Here is a 7,492-nt window from a genome sequence, read left to right on the forward strand (position 1 = left end):
AACTGTTCATAGGGAAATGGAGCAGGCGGCAAACAATGGCGTGGACAGTGAAACAATTAGTGAAGAGGGACGCATTATCGATCGATCGGTCGGCAACAGCTTGCCTCAGGAATCGGGAATGACAGGACACAATTTTGCGAATACTGTAGACTCAGGTTTTGGGTTCTCGCCGTTTTCTCAAATAAGTCAAGACACATTTTCTGCATGTCAAAATGTCAATGTTGCCGGTGCAAATTCACTGCCGAAAAGCACTGAGGAACATGTTTCAGACACCAGTGCATTGTTATTACAGTTAATGCAACAAATGGGACAAAAGCTACAAAAGTTAGACACAACACTTGAACAAAATCAGAGACAAACACAGCAAAAGCTTGAAAAGTTAGACACAATGGAACAACATCAGAGACAAACACAGCAACAGTTAGACACAATGGAACAAAATCTTCAAAAGTTAGACACCACACTTGAACAAACACGTGAAGATTTAACTACTGAGTTACATAACATTGAATCTAAATGTCAAAAAGTCTGTAATGACGTAAAAACACAAATTTGTGAGCATTTTCAACCTATTTTTTCGCGGCATGAAAATGCATTACAGAATCACGAAGCAGCCATAAAAGAACTGCAAATTATTGTTCATGAAAATCATGAGACCTTGCAAGCTAAATTTGACTCAGTTGCATCTACCGATTCGGTTACGCAACTTGCAAAAACTCAGGAAAACTTAAAGGACACAGTAGATACTCTGAAACTTGGTTCAGAAAAACACACTGAGGAAATAAGTACACTATCGGATAAAGTAGCCGAACTTTCAGATCAGTTCACTAACTTATCTACAAAGGTAGATGATGATCTGAATGACACAACACCTGTAGCCTTCACTGACACAGAAGAGTATGAACAAATTAGGAAATTCAAACAAAATCAGAATCAAATTAATACGCAACACCAAAGAGAAATCCGGGAAGTACAAGATCAGCTGACACAGGTAATACAAGAATTACGTATTTCAGAAGACACTCGCGCTCCAACACGGGAAGAGGGACTTAGAAATACGGAAAAGCCGCAAAATAATAACACAGGGCATTTCGGAAGTTATGAAAGAAATTGGCAATGTGCACCGAATTTTGAGATGGAACGGCCGACACGACCTAACAATGACCGATATGCGACTCGACGACATGACGATTTTGACTATAAGCTGTTCATTACTACACGTAAATTCAAAACATTTAAGAATTCTGGCAACGACATTCACCCACAAGCATGGCTCCATCAATTCTCTCATTGTTTTCCTCCCAACTGGTAGTTGGAACACAGATTAGAATTTATGTGTGGCTACTTAGAGAATGAACCAGCTGTAAGAATGCGATCGGTCATTCACGATTGCCACAGTGAAGGAGAATTTTACCATGACTTCCTCTCAGCATATTGGTCTCAAGCCACACAAGACCGCGTAAAACATGGTATCATAATGATGAAACATTTCGAACAAGCTGAATTTTCCAGTCTTATGAAATATTTTGAAGACATGTTGCACAAGAATCAGTACCTGTCAAACCCATACAGCCCCTCAGAACTCATCCGCATTTGCTTAATCAAACTGCCTGAACATTTACGACATATTATTTTCGCAGGACGTTGCAAAGACGACATTGAAGCATTTCAGGGACTCTTACAAGAATTAGAAATTGACACTGACAGTCGCCGGATGCGAAAACAGGAAAACTGTCACTACAGGTCACATACGTCACAATTCCGTGACGACAGAAACAATAACTGGACACGACAAGGCTATTCTTACAACGCAAATCGTGACCAAAACAGACACCACCCATATGACAACCACTGGCAGAGTAATAATAGTTACAGAGAAAGATCGCATTTCCGTAGTAATGACTATGACAGAGATAACCATAGAAACAGACAATATGGAAACCAAAACAATTATTATCAAGGGAGACAGAATAATTTCAGACGCAACGGTCCAGCGCGCAGTTACGATTCAGGGAGAAATTCTCCACCATGTGACCGACAAGAAAGAAACTATGGAATCTACCGACATGACGACAGACGATATGATCGTAACGACAGACCTGAGTTGCATCAGAACTGGCGGGATTCAAACAGAGCAGGGCCCTCTCGTCACGGTAAATTCGTAGAAGTTAGGTCTCCAAATCCCAATAACGACGCGCGCCAACAAAGGAACAGACAATGACTCGCACAGCAGGCAGCCGCGTGCGCCCGGCTGGCTCAGAGAAAAATAACATAGACGCTAACCTTGAGAAAAATTCCAGTATTCTTTACCGACGGTAAAGGTTTACACCAGATTTCACATGTAAAACCGTTTATTGAAAGATAATCTGCTTTTTAACTTTGTCTTTGCCATATAACTTTTCACTTCACATTACTAGTATGCTTTGTCAGACTTAGAATCTGTTAACATACAACAATGTTTGAAGTTAAATATCCAGTCAAGAACCAAGACAACTTATTTAAACAGAAATTACGAATGCATTGTTATAGTGAACAGACGACACAGTGTTGTTATTTGTACATTCTTGCTTGTTAGTTGCACGATTACGTAACGACTATCAGGCTTACATACTTAGGACACATACTGGTACTGCTAATGAGATTTTAATGCAACATTTTGGTTTATTTGAAAATAAATTCTGAATTTAAAGTGCTTTCTGAGAGATACCAGATGACACAGAGGTTAGTTTATGTGACAGCTACACGATTTTTATCACGACACTACTAATGAGTGACAATTTACAATGTTGCTTTTGCGGTGTATCTGTTTTATATCTGCACAGTTTTCTGAATTCTTCTGGAAAGAAAAACATGTTTTAGTAGTAACTTTTGTGGTATAGCAACAATGAGACAGCCTTTTTCGTGGCACAACAATACGTTACTGTACAGTACTTTCTTCATCACGCCAATAAGCATAATAACTATGATATCTATACGCAAAGCATTTCACTTTTGTTTATCATGTGGTAAGTACATTGACTTCTGCAGAACTTAGCTTTCGGAGGACGATAACTACGACACTTCCACAGTGATTATGTTGCAACAAGACGCACATTTAGCGCTACAGGACACGTGTTTGAGCGATTAATCTTATACTTAAAACACTTATTTTCAAAGATTTTTTTATTACAAAGAAAGTTTTCCGTGATACATTTCATTCCATTGCTGTAATTTGTAACACCTGAGGGTATAATTACATTTATCCTCAGGGGGGTACACGCCTACTTTGTGTACCATGTGTGTGGCAACCACAAGGAACCCTAGCTAATATGGTATTTGCTTATACAACTTTACACATCGGTACCATATTTCTCTAACACACAAATTACACAGCTATCTGATCATGTAACTGAGAGATAAACTTTTTTATTACATCAGTGACTGATGTTTACGCAATTACACAGTTGGATAACTGCACACTTATGAAATTGTATTTTGTCTGTACTTTGTGAAATGCTCATATTTTTTCGGAACCATTGTGATACTATGAGAGCTTTGAATGATATATTTGGTAAGGGAGCATGATTTTTAAAGTACGTTTGAGGCAGATGACACTTTTGACATGAGCAGAGAATTTTTTAATTATTGGAGGAAGCTACGACGATTTTGAGATTTGACTGAAGTGTTATGATGTTGTTATTACGACGACGATGTGTATTATGTTGTTGAGGAATGTTTATTATGCTACGTATTTCTCACGATGAAATATTGAAGAAGTGTCGACGAATATGTATATGTACAATGAGGTAAGGAATAATGAGTAGTGTTTAGGGACTCTTGACTTGTGAAACAGGATGTTGGAAACCAAGAAACGTACTTTAAGAGTTATGAAATGTGTGACTGTATCACAATGCTGACGAATATTTTTTTTTTTTGGACACTTATATTTATAGGATTTGGTTTCTACAGATTTGCAACGCTAATTCTTGACCTGTGAAATATTTTTAAATGAGACTCCAACGGTAGCAGAAACTGCTGTCGTAAATATTTCCGTACGAAAGTTGAGTGACCACCTGCACATAATGCGTCGCGGGCACCCACCTGGGCGACAGCCGCCCGAAAAAAAAAAGCCATTAGCCTTTCCGGAGGCACAGGTAGAAAAAAAAAGGGGACGTGGGACGTGTCAAACACCTGGAGAACAAGCCATTAGGGTGTGCCTTTCATCGCTAATGCGACACCCTCGTTACTTGAAAACATATGATTACTCGCACTTTGTGCTAATTACTGAAATGCTTATGAATTGATGGGACATATTCGTACATCTGCACACCTGATTATGACAAGCGTCTTTCTACGAGAGTTGAGAGAATATCTACTAACTTATGAAATGTCACATGACTATTGAATGATATTTTTATGCTTTGGTTTGCGTAATTGCTTATTTCATTTGATACCTGTTTTTCAGCTGTGTTGCAGCATTGCTTTTATAAAATAAAATGCATTTGCTAATGTCAACACTTTCTGTCAACAGATCTATTATATAATTATTTTATGATCCACATTCTTTAAAAAAGGAGCACTTGGAAAGGAAAGAACAATAAGAAGGAACTAGTAACTGCATTCATAATTTTCTTTTCAAGTAATTGGTAACTTTTTGGTAGAATAACTTCTTGTGGTGCACCACTTTAATTACATAGATATTAAGATGTGAATATACATTTCCCTTATCTGCATTGTTGTTTTTACTGTAATATCTTTTCTGCTTGAGCTTTGTCATGTATAGATATAAGTTTTTATTTTTTTTTATATTTGCTGCTGCTGTTTGCCAGGCATAGTGCTACTGAACTTTAATTTGTGTTACTCTGCTAAGCCAATTTTACTACTCATTGATTTTTCATGTTGCTGCACATTGGCTCATATTAGTTGTAATGTTGCATTGCTTGTTAATTTAGATTTACTGTAGCTTGCTTTGCGATTTTCCATTTTTTTTCATTGCTGTTTATATTAATTGTTTTATGTGCTGCTGCATTGCCTCGTCCCTTAGTTTAGCATCTGAGCTCAGTAGATTTAAGTTAGCTTAAGAGGGGGTAGACTATATAAGAAACTGACTATGGAGAATAGGTAAAGAAATGCATTGAGAAAACAGGTTTAGGTAGGATTTTCTTGGAAGTAAATGTTGAGGTAAGAAATGTATGAACATATAAATACAGAAAGCATGCTTAGATAGAATTTTTTTGGGTGGAAACAAAGGATGAAATAAGAGGAAAGATATATGAAGTTTTGGGTTGGACTGCAGTACCACATGTTACACTGAAAACGAACCCTGTCCTTTCCCTTTTGTGTTATCCCACTATATGTTTGTGTACCCTTGTGTATTTGTTTTCTTCCTGTCTCTGTGTACTGTTTCATAGAATTTTTTTCTCTTCTAATACTAAGCTATATTCACTATGAGGAGGAATACTGTTATCCTCAAATATAAGTTGCATTAATAATATGTTATTTTCTTTGTAAAGTTGTTTACAATTCTGTTCTGTTTCAATGTTCATGTGTGAAATTAATGTTTCGAAAACTATTCTCATTATTTTATGTATGTACTTATGTCACTATTTTTGTAACACTGATGTATATGTTTATTTCTATTCTTTTGTAAAGCCTGTATTACAAATGTTCTCTGTATTATTATGTTTTTAATGATGTATTTTGTACCTTAGTAATTGTATTTTCATGTTGTAAATTTATAAAATTGTAATTGTCACCAGTTCATCTTATTATTAACTTGTAAGTTACATTTCACTGCACACGTTTCTGTTGGTCATAGTATATGGACAATATGTGAGAAGTAGGGACTGTTAGTGTTTGCACGTGTGTTAATAACTCAGCAAGGGACTGGATAACAGCATTGCTCGTTCTAAGGACAATTCCAAAAAACTTTGTGAGTGCACAAGTGGTGGTTATGGACTTGCTATATTCTCCGCAAGACTCTTCGATGGTGAATGTGCACCTGCACAATCGCAACAGATGGCTGCTGGCCATCTCTACAAGGACTACAGTGGGTCTGCACCTCTGGTGGCCCACCAATACCATTATCTCTACAAGGACTACAGTGGGTCTACATCTTTGATGATCCATCAGTACCATTATTTCTACAAGGACTGCAGTGGGTCTGCGCCTCTGGTGGCCCACCAATATCGTAATCTCTACCAGGACTACGGTGGGTCTGCTCTGTGATGACCTACCTACCAATCTTCGTCAGAACTTCGAATGGCCCTGCTGTGGATTTGCTCTGTTGTGGCCCATTACCTGTCTGCATGTCAAGAGTCAGCACTGTCTTTCAGTTGGAAGGACAACAGTACTTCTTCAAGACTGCATGGAAATCCACTACTTCTATGTGCATTTTCTTTTACTGCTTGGACTTTGAGAAAAACTCTGCATTTTTACTGTGATGAACAATGAGGACTGTCTTTAGGGACTGTGAGAAAATTTGAGCTTTTGACCAACGTTTTATCAATAAGTGTGTGCATTTTATATCTTTGTTACTGTAATTGTGAAAAATTTTTGTCAAATTTGTATTGGCCAGTGCCCAACACCATTTGTAAATATTTTTGTGGGGAGCATGGGGGCTATGTAAGTAGGCTGTTTATGTTTTCTCTATGTAAGTAGGCTGTTTATGTTTTCTTTATGTAAGTAGGCTGTTTATGTTTTCTCTATGTAAGTAGGCTGTTTATGTTTTCTCTATGTAAGTAGGCTGTTTAGGTTTTTTATTGGTAACGCCACCTCTGTATGACAATCACTGGCTGTGCTGTGGGCAGTCTGTGTCTGCTTTGCATTGTTGTAATACTCGCCATTGTAGTGTTAGGCAGCTGGCTGTGAACAGCGCGTAGCGTTGCGCAGTTGGAGGTGAGCCGCCAGCAGTGGTGGATGTGGGGAGAGAGATGGCGGAGTTTTGTAATTTTTCATGAACTGATATATTTATATATGATGATATCAAGGTAAATACATTGTTTGTTCTCTATTAATATCTTTCATTTGCTAACTATCCCTACCAGTAGTTAGTGCCTTCAGTAGTTTGAATCTTTTATTTAGCTGGCAGTAGTGGCGCTCGCTGTATTGCAGTAGCTTGAGCAGCGAAGATTTTTGTGAGGTAAGTGATTTGTGAAAGGTATAGTTTAATGTTTGTCAGGGCCATTCTTTAGTAGGAAATTTTGAAAGTCAGATTGCGTTGCGCTAAAAATATTGTGTGTCAGTTTAAGCACAGTCTTGTAGAATTGTTCAAAGGGGACGTTTCAATTTTACATAGCGTAACACCATAATCGACAGTGAGTAGTTTACACAGTGTTATATATTACGTGAAGTATAAAGTGATTACTCTTTACTGCTTCATTTCTTTGCTGGAATTTTATTAAATATGTTCGTTTATGTATGAGAAACTGCAATGTAAAAACTGGTTCATACTTAGGGACTTTGTATTATACAATGTAAAAGACACAGTGGTTCCCCTCCGGTACGGAAATGA

The sequence above is a fragment of the Schistocerca americana genome, unplaced genomic scaffold (genome assembly GCF_021461395.2).
Source record: "Schistocerca americana isolate TAMUIC-IGC-003095 unplaced genomic scaffold, iqSchAmer2.1 HiC_scaffold_106, whole genome shotgun sequence".
In the NCBI taxonomy this organism is placed as follows: Eukaryota; Metazoa; Arthropoda; class Insecta; order Orthoptera; family Acrididae; genus Schistocerca; species Schistocerca americana.